The sequence below is a fragment of the Ptychodera flava genome, chromosome 1 (assembly GCF_041260155.1).
Source record: "Ptychodera flava strain L36383 chromosome 1, AS_Pfla_20210202, whole genome shotgun sequence".
In the NCBI taxonomy this organism is placed as follows: domain Eukaryota; kingdom Metazoa; phylum Hemichordata; class Enteropneusta; family Ptychoderidae; genus Ptychodera; species Ptychodera flava.
The window spans coordinates 9,038,586-9,059,657 of NC_091928.1; the positions used below are offsets into that span (position 1 = coordinate 9,038,586).

A 21,072-nucleotide genomic window follows, 5' to 3' on the forward strand; every position below is an offset into this window, starting at 1 on the left:
ACGCTTTCTTTAAAACCAGTGTAGATATGTACGACAGAGTATATAATGCATATTTGCACGGTCACCATGCAGGGACTTTGTCAAGGTCGGGCAGTCAACGAACTTTAGAGTTTGGGACACAGCTCCCCCTAGAGTTGACTCTATTACCGCTGACGCAAGAGGGAATTCCCTACCACATTTGCATATGAACAATGCCAACGATAAAGTTTTACAAAGAAGTTACAGTTATCCATTCAGTTATTCTTTCGCAAAGTCGCGCACAGAAGAGAGCTAAGCGCGGGAACTCTGTCTGAAGGACTAGGACTGTGAAGGAATTCATACCAACTCGATAGTCTGTTGGACATATCCGACTGGGGCAGCTTAGAAGACCAGCGATCTTCGAGTATGCGGAAGGTTTTACAGGCTGACTTCCGTCACACTCAAACGGAGACCTGTTGATTTGCATCGCTTCAGTCCAGGTATAGTGTACTTCAAATATAAGTTTCATATTATTGCCGAAGCTCAGGAACAATAATTTGGGAAATTATCGGTCGCCCATATCGTTCCAGATATGTTCATTCTTTTCCATGTTATCGTTGAATTACATGACGGTAGTTGTGTCGTTTTCTGCAACAGTAAAGGGCCGCCCTCGGGTGACCCTTGATCTATGATTCAAGATGGCTATGTTTGCTTATGCTCATTACCGCCACTGCCGCTAGCACCCGCACGTACTCAAGTCAAACACGGTGACACACTAACGGTGACGGCCCATGACGCGGTGCACGTGACATCCAAACTGAACATCCAGTGAATCTGATTTACATAACCTAAATAAATCACAGATCCCGAGGTTTGTAGGTTTGTCTTTGTCTCACTAAAGGTAAGCTTCCACATTAGGACATTGACTGAATCATGACATGCCTCATGTCACGTGTTGTACTTGCTATACCCACTCGTCCAAGCGGAATTTCCCCTTGCAATTAAAAAGTACCTTATCTTTAACGCGTTTGTATGTAAGAAATCACAATAAAAAAGAAAACAAAAATAAATAAGAGTCAAGCAGGTACGTCGCGAATCCTTTGCAGGCGGTGCTGACTTTTGACTGCAAGTCTACTCAAGAAACTGAGTGTTTTTCTAAAGCTTTGTTACTGTGGACGAAAACGACAATCGCCGCGCTGTGTTAAAAGCGCCGCGCTGTGTAAAAATCGCCGCGCTCTGTTAAAGTTGCAATATGGATCAGAATTGACCTTCATATTTCGAAGATTTAACTTTATAGAAAAATCCGCAACAATTTCATTTGCAGATTCGACATTAACAGGAACACGGGGATGACTGTAATTTGAGTAAATTGATTTAATTACCAAATAAATTGCTGTTTTGGTACGTACTGTTTGCGAGAGTAAAGCACAGAATTTGAAACGTCATTTTACTATTTGAATATGTACGCATGCGTATTTGATGCATGGTAACGGTTTATGAAATTGCAACATCGTGTCAACATGCCTAGCTAGCCTTCTCACGGGCAAGCAGTCAGGTCTCTGCCCGCGCCCTGGGTCTCTGCTGACTGATTCGAAAACTGGAAGAAATTGGCAAAAAATGTCGGCAAAATAAACATTGTTTGGTCAGATCGAAAGATGGAACCAGAAATGAGTGACACGCGACTACTGCACCACGACGAGGAGGCAGACTCTGTCTACAGTTCCTTTCAAAAACACTAACGTCGTCACTGTGTGATGATCAGCTTCGCTAGCCAGCGGTGTTTCCTCGGGCAACACCGACCTACCAACACCGTGGCTGTGCGGACCCCACGATTTGTAATGTGAACCGGGCCATAGGCCCCCCCCCCCTCCGCAAGGAAATAACTTAGATCTGTTAGCATTCATTGATAATCTATATCCTTCAGGTCAAATATGCATTTTTCGGAACAACGAAAAACGGCAGTCTCCATCATTAATGGCATGGCATGGTCTCATTTACGACCCGTCGATCGACGCGCTGACATGGTCATGCAAGACCAGACTGAGGGGCAAGACAGTTGCCGAACTTCTGCAGTGGTGGATGATACTGAAGTGGGCAAAGCTTTCAAATAAATATAGCGTGCAGATACCTCGCCTTTTAACATGAAAAATGTAACAACATGCAACGGGGAGAGGATTGCGGAAACGCTGTCAGGCACGCGGTGAACACAACCAGATCAGTGTACGTGGTCTGGACGCTCGATCGATCGAACGTACACAGTAGGTGCCACACGGCGCGGCACTGACATATATGTATATGGGTGAGAAAAATCAATCACACGATCTTTTGTAGAGCTGTACTTTATCATATCGATATACTTATATTTCTGAAACATTGTGATGCTACCAAAGTTAGGCAAACGCAAAGTTTACAATGAATTATCATTATATATGTCCAGTTCTGTCAGCGTAACAACATCGCCCCTCCAACGTGCACTCCAGTGCGACGTCATCACTCTTGGTTGTACTTGTCACGTGCACAGCAGAAAACGCCAATGTTTTTGTTTTGAAAGTTTGTTTACAAAACAGCTTTTCTAGGCGGCCGCAACGTATCAAAATGAACGTACTTGTGTGTCGGGATTGGTAAGAGGCTTAGCTAAGAAGAGTACTTCAACGTACTATGGTCTATTCGCTTTAGTTTTACGAAAAAAAAATTGACAATTCTGATCCATATTGCAACTTTAAAGTTGCAATATGGATCAGAATTGACCTTCATATTTCGAAGATTTAACTTTATAGAAAAATCCACAACAATTTCATTTGCAGATTCGACCATTAACAGGAACACGGGGATGACTGTAATTTGAGTAAATTGATTTAATTACCAAATAAATTGCTGTTTTGGTACGTACTGTTTGCGAGAGTAAAGCACAGAATTTGAAACGTCATTTTTACTATTTGAATATGTACGCATGCGTATTTGATGCATGGTAACGGTTTATGAAATTGCAACATCGTGTCAACATGCCTAGCTAGCCTTCTCACGGGCAAGCAGTCAGGTCTCTGCCCGCGCCCTGGGTCTCTGCTGACTGATTCGAAAACTGGAAGAAATTGGCAAAAAATGTCGGCAAAATAAACATTGTTTGGTCAGATCGAAAGATGGAACCAGAAAATGAGTGACACGCGACTACTGCACCACGACGAGGAGGCAGACTCTGTCTACAGTTCCTTTCAAAAACACTAACGTCGTCACTGTGTGATGATCAGCTTCGCTAGCCAGCGGTGTTTCCTCGGGCAACACCGACCTACCAACACCGTGGCTGTGCGGACCCCACGATTTGTAATGTGAACCGGGCCATAGGCCCCCCCCCCCCCTCCGCAAGGAAATAACTTAGATCTGTTAGCATTCATTGATAATCTATATCCTTCAGGTCAAATATGCATTTTTCGGAAACAACGAAAAACGGCAGTCTCCATCATTAATGGCATGGCATGGTCTCATTTACGACCCGTCGATCGACGCGCTGACATGGTCATGCAAGACCAGACTGAGGGGCAAGACAGTTGCCGAACTTCTGCAGTGGTGGATGATACTGAAGTGGGCAAAGCTTTCAAATAAATATAGCGTGCAGATACCTCGCCTTTTAACATGAAAAATGTAACAACATGCAACGGGGAGAGGATTGCGGAAACGCTGTCAGGCACGCGGTGAACACAACCAGATCGGTGTACGTGGTCTGGACGCTCGATCGATCGAACGTACACAGTAGGTGCACACGGCGCGGCACTGACATACATGTATATGGGTGAGAAAATCAATCACACGATCTTTTGTAGAGCTGTACTTTATCATATCGATATACTTATATTTCTGAAACATTGTGATGCTACCAAAGTTAGGCAAACGCAAAGTTTACAATGAATTATCATTATATATGTCCAGTTCTGTCAGCGTAACAACATCGCCCCTCCAACGTGCACTCCAGTGCGACGTCATCACTCTTGGTTGTACTTGTCACGTGCACAGCAGAAAACGCCAATGTTTTTGTTTTGAAAGTTTGTTTACAAAACAGCTTTTCTAGGCGGCCGCAACGTATCAAAATGAACGTACTTGTGTGTCGGGATTGGTAAGAGGCTTAGCTAAGAAGAGTACTTCAACGTACTATGGTCTATTCGCTTTAGTTTTACGAAAAAAAATTGACATTCTGATCCATATTGCAACTTTAAAGAAATGTCCGCGCTGTGTAAAAATCGCCGCGCTGTGTTAGAAAAATGTACGCGCTGTGTTAAATTGTCCATCTCTCGCTGCATCGGGCAACACACTCTGCACAACTGTTCATCACAGTTGCAGTCATCGCAAGTCTGGATTCTTTCAAAACTGCTTTTTTTTCTGGTACAAAATTAACGTCCAAATTATCCATGAAAAATAGATCCAAAACTACACTGTGCCACCTCTGAATGTCGCGACGGTCGATACCGTATACGCGTACCGCGGTACAGAATGAGATAAATCTATTTTTAGTATGCCAAAAAAGCCAGGACTATTGTTCTCATGTAAATTTACGAAAAAAATTGTTACTTTTTTCTTTTGATTTGAACTCTTGACCCATTTTCTGTGTGACTGCAGCAGGTATTTTTTGACAAGTAGGCCCTACCGGTGTGTGTTCGTGTTGCATGCGAATAAAATGTAATGTCGATATCTGTACGTAATCCCAACTTTAAAAATGCTCGGTCTCGGGAGCAGAATTTCCGACGTTCGATCTATCGGACGTTCCTTTTCTGCATTTGGGGCTTAGAGTGATGAAAATAGTCCTCCCCCACCCCTGTGCCGTGACTAAAGTTACTCAACTCTGGTCTAACACATCTAGTCTGCATTGATTCTTTTGAGTCCTCCTACAACTAACTCAAGCCCTACAAGTAAGACAACAAAGACACGCAAGTTGATATAATATAATAGCAATAACCCCCTTCGCCGGGTATACACTCGATTTGGTACAATTCGCTCCATATGAGCACTCGCCTTAGAGCACTCGCGCTATGATGTCGCGCATTGTACCAAAATTTCGTGTATACCTCCTGCGGCGGGGGTTATCGCTTAAATGAACATGTAATCTGATGTAATTCTTGGTGTGTCCATTGAAAAACAAAATATTGTGGACAAAAATACTGAATTAAATCAGCAAATGCTGACAATTACTTGCCTTTAACATTTAATCGCTTAGTTATGTTAAAGTATGTATACCTTTGCACATGCACATAACTGACTTTATTTCAAAGTTACACAACCTTTAGTCAATCCAGAGATACATGAATGTTTGCGCTTGATGCACATGGCATGAGGGGATTGTCCTATAGAATGCTGTCAGCTGGCCACTGCCTTCTCCGGTATTTACAATCTATAATCCATCATGGCATATACTATGGTATAGTAAAGCTTAATTTTTAAGTGACAGAACTGGTGTTCAGCATGTGCGTAAATCGTGCCGTTCTTCCCAAAACAGATCCTAGCTGACACTTCAGATTATTTTGATATACTTAAATCATGGATAATGTTTACCGCTTCCATTTTGTACTTTCCTATAACTTTTGGTCTTTATCTTTAATTGGTAGTCATTAAATTTTCCTGGAACAGTTCATGTACATCTTTTAAAATCCGATTTACTGGTTCCAGCGTGCTAAATTCACGCTAACCCGATGGCCCGAGACCAGCTATTTTCATGCTGGACCAGTAACTCCTAAAAATGTCCTGCAGTTCCTAAAGACGCGGGCCAGTAACTTTCACTATATGAAAACTAAGTTTACATAAACGTTTTCCCAAGCTAAATACCAGACAAAATTATTCAGAGATACGAAATTTATTCTTTCAAGAGATTTGCAAAACGTGAAATTCGCAAATAAAAACCGAACAGACTAATCGGTACTGCATCCAGGCGAAAGACCTTACCTCACCTTTTCTCGCGAGAGTAGTGGCGCTATTTAATACGCTCCCCATTTGCTTTCGGTTCGTTGTCTCCTTGTGGCCATAAAAGATTTTTTGTTTAGCGTATGTCGAGGTAAGGCCAAATAAAAAATATGTGCTGTTCCGATTACATGGTTTTCAAAAATAGGGTAGGTAGGTGGGGAATTTTTTTTCATTTTTTTTTATTCCTCAATGTACATTTTGTACGCGTTCAAACAAACTATCAGTAAATAATTTCCTCATGAAACACACTCAAATTGAATATCAAACTATTAAAATAAAATAAATCGCGTGATTTCATGCGTTTCATGTTTTTTTCATATAGTTATGCTTACTTCCTGGTTTATGAAGCTCAAAAAAGTCTAGGGTCGGAGGATAAAATTGGGGTAGGTCGGGTAATCGAACAGCACATATTTTTTATTTTGGCCTAAAGTGGATTTCCAGGACACTGCAACATTGCACTTTTATATGACATCGGACATTTAGCTACTAGACAACACAATATCGACATTAGAATTGTTTGGTCATATATTATATGTGAGTTGGTGAAATCGCCAATATAGGATATTTAACCACAGTTTTAGACAAGTCCAGGCTCGTATAATTTAAGTTAGAGTCGGACTACGGAAATCGGGCTTGGCAAGACAGCGGGGCCAGATCTGTAAGGTATAGTGAAATCCCAGATATACATCTAATATTTACCCGCAATCTGACAAGTATGGTATCGTCTAATATAGAAATAAGAGTCGGATATAAAGGAAAATGAGGGCAACTCCACACATATTGGCTCTACCAAGTTTGTTTAATATTACGATATGGTGAATAAAAGGATCATTGCATTTATTTTGTATGGAATACATGGCGAGACACCCGTGAATCGACAGTGTTTAAACTGCTAAACTTCGAAACTAGAAAGTAAATGTCCGATATTTAAACATTGTGCAAAATTACGCCTTCATTGTAATTTGAACTTGATGGCCATTTGCCTTTGTCGCCTGTAAAGATTAAATTTTTGTGATTCGTCTTTTAACGCGGGTTTGGACACTTCGGTATTTTTCTCTTCATCACTTGCCCAAATTTTTTGTATTCCCTTTCTTAGATTTGATGATAGTCATCTTCCCTCAAAGAGGAAGAGAAGCCAGAATCATTTTTGAAAGAGTCAACTATTGTAGTGACTGGATTTACGTGTGATCCCGTGTTTTAGTGCCAAACATTATCCATCCCTGATCGGAGTTCTGGACGCTTAGCCTTTTCATATTGGGACATATTTCAACTTCAAGCTGAGCTTCTGCTCGTTTTCTCAATGTTAGAAATATTTGTCGTGAAAGCTGTTTTAAGGAATACAAACGTTTATGTGTTTGTGTTTAACCTTTCACTGATTTCATATGTTTTTGGCACTGAGATCAGATGCCCAAACTTTTGGTTTGATAGTCATCATCATTTGCTTCCCTTTCAATAAATTAAAGGCACAAAAAAGTTTGATGTTAGGATGTTGAAGTGGTGTGTTTTTTTTTTTTAATAAAATGTTCTTGGCCCCCTGAGAGCGGTTTAGGGCCAGTGGTTTTTTAAAGTTGCTGGCACGCTTGGCCAGTGGAGATTTTGCGTGAGTTTCACACGTGAGATGTTCATCTTCAACATGCAGGTCAATGTCACACAGTGTGTTGATTTGAAAATAGCTCAGCCTTTGTTGAACAAATATGCAGAAAAATCATTTCGGATTGCTTGCTGTTAGCACTTTGGTTTCCAAGCATCCCAAGAAATTTGCTGTTTTATATGAACTTGTTAAAGGTGCAGGTTTTTTATCAACTTTATCTCTAAGCAAACTGAAGAATGCAAAGGAGAATGCACGACATTCACATAATTAGACAATGTCAACAACCACCAATGCAACAACCTGCCCCTTTTAGTAGAAGTTTTTGAATGGAAAAAGTCCCTCCCCCTTTTACCTCTTCCTGAAATACAATACATATATTTATAGAGATTTTTCTAACACAGCGCGGCGATTTTTACACAGCGCGGACATTTTTTAACACAGCGCGGCGATTTTAACACAGCGCGGACATTTTTCTAACACAGCGCGGCGATTTTTACACAGCGCGGACATTTTTTTAACAGAGCGCGGCGATTTTTACACAGCGCGGCCCTTTTTTTTAACACAGCGCGGCGATTGTCGTTTTCGTCCACCGTACTTTGTCTCTTTGATAGTCGTGTTATATAGTGTGGCGAGGTGAGGCGAACTTCACAGCCAGCAAGTTCCGCGTATTTATGAGCCCGAACAAGATACACCATGAGAGCTTAAATACCGAAAGGAATCAAACCATTCAAACACAGATTCTGAAGAGATTTCAACAACTGATAAAATATGGGATCTCCTTTAAATATACCAATAAAGTCCAGGAGGCTATTTGGTATGTTTGAGAGCGGTTTCAAATCGCAAAATCCCTCAGTTTCGGTGAATGGATTTTCCAGATTTATATGAGGAAACCTTTCATAATATTTTCTGTTCTCACGGCTAAAATGTGAACAACGACACAATCGGCTCATATTTGTGTTTCTTTTGGCGACTAACGTATCAAATAGACAAAAAAATAATGTGCGCCGAATGACCCTTGCAGAATGAATGTCGTTACCTCGAAGTATATTGAAATAGATTGTGGTCATTACATGTGGTCATTACAAACTTGGAAGTCGACTAAGAAATGGTTATAAATTTATGTGATTTTAGGACTGGTTAAGGAATCTCTCATCGTCGAACCCTTATGACGTCACATTTCAGAGCAAGCATGAAGATGCTGACCACTGTGATCACCCTCACCACTTTGTTGTGTTTTCTTGCAGGCCAGGTACAGTAAAGTTACGCTTTGTTCAAGATACTGAAGAATATGTAGAATATGGAATTTTTTACCTTCGATTGAACAGAGATCATCCGTTTTCATGTTACAATTATACTTACTTTTGTATCAATTGAATTAGAATTTTGAGCTGTCTATTGTTAATCGATAAGACATATTTTACTCGCCTCATGAACCCTTTCTGCCAACCTCCGATCAGTGAACAAAACGTCAACTTAGGCTTAGGTATAGAATGCGCCTTGGGGACAGAGTTTCGGACTTTCAAACTTTTATGATATTTTTTTAATAATAATAATAATAATAATAATAATTTATTGTTTAAAGACCACTACACACCTTGTCTCAGTGGTCTGTACATTACAGAAAAATTACTGGAAGAACTAAAATTAACGCAGAAAATACAAAATAAGTCACAGAGGAAAGAGTGAAATTAAAAACAATCGATAAAATCAAGCAAGCTAAAATCTAGACTAAGGGATCCTACCTAAAAACAGCAAAGAAAGTAGTTTAAAAAATTTCACTAAAATGATAAAAAAATAAATAAACTATAAAGCATGCAGGTAAAAATTATATCCAGTCAACAGTAGCATTGACGAAAAATAATGGTTTTAAGAGACTTCTTAAAAAGAGCGAATTTCTTTATCATCCTAAGTTCGCGGTGGCAAACTATCCACAGTTTAGGGCATACACGCTGAAAGCTCTGTCACCATATGTTCTAGACAGTTGTTTCCCGTGATCTTTGACAGAAAAGGGATTCAATCTTACACCGACACTCCTTCTGGTATTATGTACTGGGATATCAATTGTTACTAGTTCTGATAAGTAATTTGGAACGAATTCATCTTGATGGACAATTTTAAAAACCAAACAAAGAATTTTAAAACGGATTCGTTCCTCTACTGCACTGTAAAGTTAAGTGTTCAAGGATAGAACACCAATTAAACGCCTTTTTGTAACACTTTTTGAACGCCTCTAAACGTTCAGAAATTTAACACTACGTGTTCAACCAACGTTCAATTTTTGAACACACGTGTGCAGATTTTGAACGCTACGTGTTCATCGGACATTATATTGAACGCCATGTGTTCAATATCTGAACACACGTTGCACAGGAAAAGCGTTCAAAAAATTGAACGCTTTTACGCGTTCAAAGGGCTGTAACACTTTTTGAACGCATGGACGCCGCGGCGTTCAACGATAAGTGCGTTAAAGGCTAGAACACATGATGCGCGCTTGTTGAACACCTTTAATTTTGGGCATTCACCGGGTGTTCAAGCCTTGAAATAACATTACAGACCATTGATATTCAGTAAAATTATTTTATTCTAAAAATACACAAAACATTTCGAGAGTAAAATACAATAATTTACTGTAAAATGGGTAATTACACCCGTGGCCACTTTAGTGTTGATTAAGTCTGTCTGGTGCAAGCAAAATTCTGTTTGTATAAACGAAACAAAGTGGTGGTCGGTGTAATAAATGTAAGGTTCACTATCGGCACCCCACTGTTAGAATTGAGATAACATTCTCGCCTGCCCAATTCAAATCGATCACAACACTGCACTGTAGACACGCTGTAAGTCTGCACTCCGACAATGAACATCAATAACAACGGTCGCGAATATCATACGGGCAATCCTTCAGTAAGGACGTGGGCAGCTTGATTGTTCAATTAGAAGACATTGTGGTGGCAATTTGGCATCTAGCGAGGTACCACGAGGAGCTACAAAAACAAGCAAGCGACCGTTTTAAGATAAGCGTGGAGGGAGCCAGAAAAGTTTGGAAAAGATATACATGTATCAGGACAGGTTCCCTTCAACCGGGATGAGAAAAGTGTCGTTCATGGTTACACACATGTGAATACATGTACATGTAAAATGCCACCCCGACTGTACTTTACTCTTACCTTTCCGTACCAAGTGAAATTGGAGTAAGTTTATTCACGGTTTGTAGGAAAGAAACATGGCTTAGTGCAAGTGAATGTTTATTTCGAAAGTTTTGCAGTCAAGACGGGCGATGTCTGTAATTTAATTGCTAACATTTTCAAAGTGGCATTTTCTCAATTCCCGAGTCTGAATAAAGTCTGAACACGACACTTACGATACACGCTATAGTATCGTTGGTATTCATTCACTGCAATACGGAAATCGGCACAAAATGTGTGATGTTCTGTAACACTGACTGCATTTGAAACACATGAGTTTTAGCAGAAACTAAATACTGATAGGGCAAATGCTGTGGTCAACATCATTTGTATACAGTGTATTTTATAATCACTCCGTAATTTCAGGCTAATCGGCGTGTCCATGGGGTACAGATAGTAGAATCATTATCACCACTGATACAGGGTAAAGTAACCGTTTTATCACCCTTCTGTAGACAGAATTTCTGCTTGCACCAGACAGGCTTGATCACACTAAAGTGGCCACGGGTGTAACATTGCAACTTTGTATGTAAAGTTTGTCAGACGAAAAAAACCAACAGTGTTAACACCTTCCTATCAAAACATAAGCAATAAAAATCACCATATTGTGGATTACGTTTTATGTTCATACTTGTTTAAAACGTACAAAAATCATCTGAAAAAGCTATTGTCTTGAAAAGACGTATATGTATGAAATGCATACTCCATTTTTGTAAGATGGTTTCTTAAAAGACATTTCCTCTTGTATAGACAATAGTAAATTTTGAAGAAAAAAGAAGTTAGTCAAGGCTTCTCTGGTGCACATGGTATATAGTTGTCCACACTAAAGTAAACACAGCATGTCAAGTTTTCAAAGTGTCACAGTAAGGCCAACATGCAGAAAGTGGGGAAAGTGGGTCCTTGGCTAGGTAAAACCTATTTTCTTGTCCAACAAAGTCCTTCATAAACAAAAAGGTTTGTTTGTTTGTAATATATTTAAATAAACCCTGAAATAAATGGGTGACATTTCAAAAATATACTTCTCAGAAATTTAAAACATATTCGTAAAGACCTTTCAAATTCTGGTGTACCCTGCTATTAATTTTTATACAATTTTTTTTACCAAAAATGGTAAAAATCACCCTTAAAATGAAAACAATGTACATTTCATCATAACTTGAATATATCACATTTTGGTAATCCCTAATGTCTTAAAAATGTCTGAAATGTCTTTAATGTCCTAGAAATACAAAGTTGCAAATTTCTGCATAATTTGAACAATCTGAAATAGACTATCAGTAGAGATCTACGTCCTAAATATCAAAGTGTTCGATTAGCAGTTTTGAAAAAAGGTTTTTTAAAGATTGTTTGACCAACAATGACAAAAATTCAAAATTTGAATATTTCATCACAACTAGCACAAATTTAAAGAGGTCATTTTAGGGACTGTTTACCATATTGAAGACGTCAGTAAAGAGAAGAAGATTTTTGCAAAAAATAGCAAAATTAGCCTCAAAAATATACATTTGCATATTTCATCATAATTTGAACATATCTGATTAGGGTAATCTCTTGGGACCTGTTATCGAAATATTAAAGGATTCGTACAGGCTGTTTTTTAAGAAAAACCTTTGGATGTATAAATTTGAGGACAATGCTACACATCCACCTATTTAGCTGACAGCAAAGCTAAAAACCAGTTGCTAAGTACAAGAGACGTGTTGAGCTACAATACAAAATAATTTACGGTTTGGTAGCAGGCTATGATCAACTAAATGTTACAAGGGCATAAGCTTTCAAAGTACGTGAAGTCTCCTTTATCAGATGCAAGGGGGATGAAAAATTGAAGCAGAAAGTGACAGAAAATTCAGAGTGAAAATTTCAGAAAAATCAGTAATTCAGAGTGGACATTTTTACTCTGAATGGTCTGTCGCTTTCAGCTTTAATTTAAATAAGGGAGACTACACGTCTGTGAAAGCTTATTCTCCAGCAACATTTAGTTGTGAATAGCATGCTACCAAAGCTTAGATTAATTCAGAACAAAAATACAGAAATTATCAAAATTCAGTTACTGACCCTTGGAAGTTTAAATCTACATTAGAGATGAACTGAGGTTCTCAAGCTTGTTTCCAGACAGCTATCTGTACACTCAACTTCTTCGTTATCTGTACCACCAGCTTCTATAACAACTCTTCGATTTTCAGTTAAATCCAACTTTTTACATCCTGAAAAAATGCAACAATAGGTAATATGGCGAGATGAAACTCTAAATGAAAGACAAGGGGCTCATTAGGTTAAGGAAAAGGGGAGACTTTCATATACAGTGCCTCTCTTCAATACTGTTACAAAATATTTGCTGCTTCTTGTCATGAACTGATTAAAATTAAAAAGCCAAACTCTCATATGCTGAAACAATACATTGTATACTCTACGATGTTTAACTGATGTTTTACATGCGATTGTGTTTACTAAAAGACATGTGTTAGCTGTGATTACGCAGCGGTACTATGCAAGGCGTATCGATCGCGCTCAGGTCAAGGGTTATCGCTTCAGTTGTGTTGCGATGACCCTTGACCCGAGTGAGATCGATCGATAGGCCATGGCCAAAAGTACCACTGCGAAGTCACAGCTAGTTGTTGGTATAGCAGCCACTGAAAGAAAAAAGGTTTCTTCACGTAGTTAAGCTATTTCAAGGTACAATACAATTAATTTCAAAGGACGATAATATAGATGCTTCAAAAATCTAATACCTTTTACTATATTGGAGAGGAAACTTACCCTTTCTGGTCTTGCTTCCGCACGATCACGACTTCAGGGTGCGCTCACAAGAAAAATGTCGCAACTTCCGTTTTGATGCATCATGGGATAGGAAAAGACACCAAACTTGAACACCAAGTGTTAACAAGTAGAACGCCTCTTGCACGCCGATGTTAAAATTAAAACGTTCATGGTGGTTTTCTGATTTTCTTTTCTAATTTTTAAACTTTCAACCCGTAATAAACGTGTAAAATTATTTTGTATACTTCCTTATTTAGAAAAAACATGCTTTCAGCAATTATAGGCCGTAAATATTTTTCACTTAGTGTGAAATTCGTTACACCAAAATCCGTGTACTTTTGCCGGACAGTGAAGCAATAGTAAATTTAATATAGCCATTGTAAAGAAAAAAACACAAAAGACTGTTAATTGTTTCACAGTATTGTAAAATTTCTGTGATGCTGAGTTTTTTAACACTTGAAGGAGATCGTTGTTAACACATAGTGTTCAGGTTTAGAACATCATTGTTAATATTATGAACACAGTGTTAACAATATGAACACTAGCCGTTCAAATTTGAACACCGACATGTACATTTTGAACGCGTAAAGACGCGTCTAGCGTCCGCTATTTTTACAGTGTGGGAGCCAATGTAACTCCTTGAGTATAGATGTCATAACAATGTGACGGCCCATCTTCCGTCGAGTTACCAAACGAGCAGCAGAGTTCTGAATGTGTTGAAGCTTGCTCAATTTATATGCAGGTAGGCCAAAAGTAGACTGTTACAATAATCTAACTTCGATGTGACAAAAGCATGAACCAGTTTTTCAGCACTGGGCTGGTCTAACAATTTTCTAATTTTACTTATCCGCCAAAGTGAATGAGATGCCACCCTACAAACATAGCGAATATGCTCGTCCATGAGACCGAACGAGTCAAGCATTACACCAAGGTCACGTACAACAGTGGATGGCGAAATCGTGGCCTCACCTATTCGTACATTCATAGAACCAAATTGTGAACCAACCGTACAATTTCGGGGTGTAAACCAGACAACCTCTGTCTTCCCGTCATTAAGTGCCAACTTATTGGACATCATCCAATTACGAATTTCATCGACGCATGCTTCTATACGCTGAACAATAGTGGAGCTGGTAAGGATGTCACAAGCAATGTACAATCCAGAATCATCTGCATATATAACAGAATTTAAGCCATGACGTGTGATGATATCCTCAATCGGAGTCATGTACAAAGCAAACAAGACAGGACACAATACTGAACCCTGAGGTACACCATACTTTAAAATGCATTTGTTAGATAACATCGACTTGACAGAGACCTGTTGTGTTCTACCTTTCAGAAAGGATTCAAACCATTTTAAAGCAACCCCTTGAATACCAAAACGAGAGCGTAACCTACCAGTAGAATGTTATGATCAATTGTGTCAAATGCCGCTGACAAATCCAAAAGAACCAGGATGACATGGTGTGTTTATCGAGAGCGAGCATGACATCCATTAGCATACGTATAAGTGCAGTCTCGGTGTCCTGCCCTCGCGATAAGCAGACTGAAAACGACCTTACAGAGAACTTTCAGACAGACAACTATTTCAACGAAGAAATGCACACTTCTCAAACTTGTCCAGAAAACTACAGTTAGATACAGGTCGATAGTTTTTCATTGTATTACAATCAAGTCCACTTTTCTTAATGAGTGGACGAACAATGGCTGTTTTGCAATCAGCTGAAAAACACCAGACGAAAAAGAAGAATTTACAATACGGAGCAGTAATGGCACTCTAAAGTTATGTGTTCAGTTATTGAACACATATTAGAACGCTTAACTGTAACACTTTTTGAATGCAGTTTAAGTGTTCAGTAAGAAAAGTAGAATGCATGTGTTCAGGTTTAGAACATATAGTGTCTTTATTTTTGAACGCATTTCATATGTTCAAAATTACATGAAATAGAACACTGTTTACGCATCAGCACACTGTAACACTTTTTGAACACAATTTAAGTGTGCAGAGTAAGTAAATAGAATGCATGTGTTCTGGAAAGCAGACCACCATGTACACACAGAAATGTTGTGACTGACAAATATTGTAATGTGGCAAAATGGCATGTTAACTGGCCTGAAATGCATTTTAAATGTAACAACAGACTATAACGTTTGGGTTACAGTTATATTAGAAAAATGTTGCATGGTAAATGCTGAGCATTAGGAGTTACCGAACATTAGTATTCAGCATTCAGAACACTAGCATTCTATTTGTGATTTATAAAATTTGTGTTTGGACTCAAGAAAATGGCCCGAAAATTTGCAACTGTCTAGTGTAAACACAAAACGACATAATTATTAAAATTAGACCTTAAGTGACTCACAATATTGCGAGAGAGAGTACTCTACGGCAAAAAACACTTCTGAGGAGTGTCATGTGCTTATCGCCCGGCCACGGTTCAAACTTGGTGCCTATTCAATGCCATTTTGCCACGATATACAATACTTACCGTAGCAGTCAAACTTTCTGTGTAAACAGCTAGCACACCGTCACAAAATACTGGCAGAACTCAATCGCTAAAATCATAGAATGTGAAAATACCGCCAGCAACAAAATGCGTCGTCTGCAGCAGCGGCGCGGCTTGCATCTAATGTGCGCATGTTCAGAGGGGCCCTCGTGTGACCCGAGGAAGCCCGATTATCCGTGACGTCATACTCGGGACACCCTGGAACACAAGTGTTCATTTAGTTGGTAACACGAGAGTTCTCTGTTTGGCGTCTGTTAGAATACAAATATTCACAAATTGAACACCAGTGTTCTGGAAGATTTTTGTCTTCACGATTTTATCGAAATAAATAGTTTTAAGACATTTACGTCCTTTTATTCTTAGCAATAAACTTGAAAACTTTTTCAGAACTACCGATATTTGCCTTTGATTTCAAAAAGTGTTCACTGACTCGAATTCACATATATACGAGTCAAACAAAATATTTGTTCGGTTTTTTTTTTTGTTCAAAGGAGTTTACTGGAGCAGAAAACAGACTAAAGACACCGTGATGTGTGTTTCTAACTAAAATAATGTTGTCTGGATAAAAACACGCGACAAAAACTGTTATCAGTTGGTGTTAGAACGGCAGCGATCTATGGCTGACCACATCCATTCTATTTCTGAACACAAAAGTTCAATACTTGAACACACATGACACTTCCCATGTGATCTAACTGAACGCATCCGACGCGTCATCAGCGTCCAAACATTTAGAGTGGGGGCTAGTTCATTTACACATGCTTTAACCAGCTGTGTAGGCATTGGATCTAGTTGACACGATTTAGAAGGCATCTTACTAACAATAGAAATTACATCATCAATACATAAAGTTTCAAGAATGGAGAGCGAGTTCTGATACAAGAATGGTTCAATACTAAGAGGACTAGCATTTTGAAGTTGTTTGCGAATGTCTACTATTTTCTGTTCAAAAAATCAGCTGGTAGTTGAGATAGTTCATGATTATTTGGGAGAATGTCGGAAGCAGATTTCTTTGCACCGGAAATGTCATCAACAACTCGGAACAGTTCCTTGGTATTTGCGTTTTCAATTTTACTTCGATGAAATGACGCTCTCTCCAAATCCAACTCTCTGTTATACTCAACACGAGCAGCGATAAAAATCTGTCTGTCAATTTCAAGTTGAGAAGAACGCCACTTTTGTTCAAGTGATCTCAGAGCCTTACGCTTAGCCAGTAGGTCTTCTGTAAACCATTCGGCACGGGGTTTCTGCACAATGGTTCTCTGTTTGGCAGGAGCATGCAAATCCATCAAACTTTTCAATGTAGAATTGTAAACTTCTGTCAGCTCATTTATTTCATTGATCGACTCCGGATGATTAAGTGTACTTGAAATTGAGTGTTTAAGATTCATTAAATTGATACTCTTGATGTTGCGCTGTTGCCTGGTAATTCTTGTTGGAAGGGGACGAGTGATCATGGACGTGAAATGGACAGCAGAATGATCGGATGGCATTTTGTTGTCAATTATGAAATTTCCAAGCCATGGTTCAGATGTTCGGGTCAATACAAGGTCTAGAGTATGACCGTTCCGGTGTGTACTCCCGAGTACATGTTGAGTTAGACCGAGAGATTGAATAAGATCGTCAAACTGACAAGCATCACTGTCATTTGCATCATCCACATGAATATTAAAATCCCCTGCAATCAGTAGGCGACCAGGTGCAAGTAACAGGCTTTCCATTAAAGTGCCAAATTCCGAGATAAAAAATTTCACGGTGAATTTATGTTTCGCTGAATACGGTGGACGATAAATGATGATGACACGAAGAGTAGAACTGCCTGTAGAGATATTCACATCCATGGCTTCAAAAGATTTAAACTTGGTACACTTGTTCTTCTTAGTGTCCAGATTAGATCTTGTTATCAGTGCTATACCTCCACCCTTCCGATTACAACGCGGTGCTTGCAATATATTAAAGCCTGATATGGAAGATGACAAATTTGCTTCTACCAGGGTACGACATCTATCCGTTATCCAGGATTCACTAATCATAAAATATCCGTTGTGTGGAAATAATCGAAGCACATAGAGCACTAACTTTACCATCCATCGATCTTGCATTCCACAGAGTAAAGTTTACACAGTCACGTAAATAATATGAAGAAACTCTTTTTACTGAAGTTAGCACAGTACTTCTGGCTGGAGTTGAAAAAAACTTGTTCTCGGCATGACGTGAAAAAGCGCTGATAAGTGTAGGAATAATCTGTGACGAAGGACGATAATTCACATAGCCACCTCTCTTACCGCGGGGTCTTTTCCATCTTTTTGACCGCCAACTTCCAGTGGCAAAATCCTGTGGAGGGATTTCATCTAAGGTAGTCATAAGGGTACCCGGGGAAGATCTTCGTAGGGCGTTTTTGCCTACCTCTTGTTGGGGCTCATTTGATGTGATATCCATTTGGTCCAAAATTATCAAAAGAATTACAGAAAAATTAAAAACTTGGTGAAATCTTGCACTAAAATTTTGCCGGGAAACAATTACAGCACTCAAAGCGTTAATAAAGTTTTGCCGCCTTTGGCGTAGAGATAGTGTAGGGGTGGCGGCCATTTTTAACTTCATGAAATTGGGTAATTTGTTTCAGTCTCCAGTACCAACATTTGTACGGTGTGCCCCATTTTTTATTCTTGATCACAAAAGAGAATGGTTGAAAGTTTCTTGAAGAAACTTTGATCAAAGATTTAAGTCTTTCATTTTCAAGGCGCGAACTACCTTAATTTCAATAAAGTGATGTGGGCTTTAAGTTTCACTTCGCCAACTTATTATCTGCGTTTGAGTAAGTCTAGATATTGAGTGACTAATTTCAACATGACATTTCCCCTCGAGTCAACGTCAGTCCGTCAGTCGATATAACAAGTAATCCAAATAACATTCTAAATGAAGAATTTTAGTGTGCGAGACAGATAGACAGACAGACAGACAGACAGACAGACAGGAAGACGGACAGAAAGAGACATAGAGAGTCTGCAATAGCTTGTAAAGGAGATAATCGCATACTCCCGTATTTAATTCACCTTTATGAATCTTACAAAGTTGATATGAAAGTTCAATGAACAGTATGTTTTTAACAAATTAAGGGATTGGAGCTCGAGAGAACCCGTGAGGATCGGGGTATTTTGTCAAAATGACGCTGCGCGAAAATTGTGATCCTTGAAGAATTTTGACCTCTCCCTGCATGTCACAGTTCATATCAATAACGTCTTTATTGACATAATGTCTCGTTTAACCTTTGAAATTTGACTTTTGAAAGTTCAAGGAATAATTGTTCACGTTTACAAATAATCACTTATGCAAGATTCCAATTAATTGATGAAAAAGAGATCATCTTAGCGTCATTGAATATTCTATCAACTACTCAAAGGACAATTGGCTATTCGACTTAAAATGGACAATAGCACTAATTTTTCATAGTTTTGCTTGTAATTGTAATAGAGAACTTCTATCGTTTGTCAAGAACTGATAACAGCCTTGCAAGTTTTGTAGCTTAAAACTGTGTAATAGTTAAGTCCTAAAATAACATGAGAAGTTAATTAACATTTTTAGTTTATGATAATCATATTTTTTGTTCAAGTTCCAGTCATATCTACACTGTCAAACACCCTATTCTAACCAAGTTCATTCATATCACTCATCAAACGTATACACGTGCGCAAATGTTGCTAGCTTTATATTGGAAAAAAAATCATAGTTTAGGTTTAAACATAGACTATACCATGTATAATGGATTAACATTTTCGGTGAAATTCAGAAATTAAATTTCTTATACACACATGTACTTTTTACCATCCTACTCTAACGAAGTACATTCAATATCAATCATCGTACGTTTATAAATGCGCATATATTGCTAGTTTTATATTAGATAATACTTTTCTCATAGGCTACCATGTATAGTGGATTAACGTTTTTGATGAAATCTAAAACCAAATTTCTTGAATAAACATGCACTTTTCCTCCAGCTTCAAGCAATTAGTACATTTACATCAATAATCAAACAAAAGTCTAATTGAACAGGTATATCTTGTTTTGTAGGCGAACATCGTAAACGTTTGTCCTGTAAGCTCTCATGTATTACGATTTGATATTTCGGGTTGAAGCGCTTTATCAGCCACATCCTGCCGTCTTCTTACAGTTACGCACAGAATGGTCACCCTCCCAAATACTTGAAGTTTCACATGACCCTTCAAAAATGCTTGCCCGAAAAGGGGCGACGACCCATCCCCCCAAAACACATCGGCCCTCCTCCTTGTTCGTGTAAATCTGTCCTGTTTTCTAAAGACGTTTATGTACTTTTCTCATTAATTTTATTTTATTTTTCTACTAAGGTCTGCTCGGACCCCCCTCGTCGAAGTAGATGCCACCAGGTTAACTGTCCTCCCGGCTACGGAATTTCTGGTCCTTGCTTTCTCGACGAGCCGCCACCTGTCTGTAAAGAATGCACGAACGGAACCTTCTCTTCTCACTCCAGTAAATCCGCCAAATGCCGGCCGTGCAGAAGATGCGACCAAGAGCGAGAAATGGTGCTGTGGCAGTGCAGCCCGACACTGGACACTGTATGTGTCAAGTTTCGGCGACTTGACGATGACGGGAATGAATTTGTGGTACGACCTCGAATCTTGATGGAAAAGCCCATGGACAATCGTTTCATCGCTGATATTCACAACAAGTCGCGTCAAGATCACGCGGAAAGACAGCGGATACAGCAAGAACTGGATCGAATTAGGGCAGAAAACACGACTTTCGACGATAACGTTACGGAGACTTTGAACAAAGGCATCGGCGTAGAAGGTCATGAGTTCTCAACGTTTTCGCCGGAGATGGACATCACGACTTCATCACGTGACACAACCGTAGCAAAGATTGACACGATTGGTAAGTACCAATATCGTATATAATTTTTAAACAAAACGCTGTCATTCTCCTGATAGAAGATTCACTGTTGAATTCATTCATGAGGTTATTAATTTGCCTATTGGGAAGCAGATGTCCTCGTAAATATTTTTATAAAACATTTCGAATCGTCTGACATCATTCATTACACACATATTTCGACCACCGCGAGCTGACTAGTAAATCATAAGATTAAATAAAACCC

General features: G+C 39.0%; 1 long non-coding RNA gene across 1 annotated transcript; it reads left to right on the forward strand.

The window, feature by feature from the left end:
• The first annotated feature begins 213 nt into the window (after positions 1-213).
• Positions 214-20,853, forward strand: LOC139129523 (uncharacterized). Its single transcript, XR_011551602.1, has 3 exons — positions 214-458; positions 8,621-8,738; positions 20,303-20,853. It is a non-coding gene; the product is annotated as an uncharacterized lncRNA (long non-coding RNA).
• The last annotated feature ends 219 nt before the right edge of the window (positions 20,854-21,072 follow it).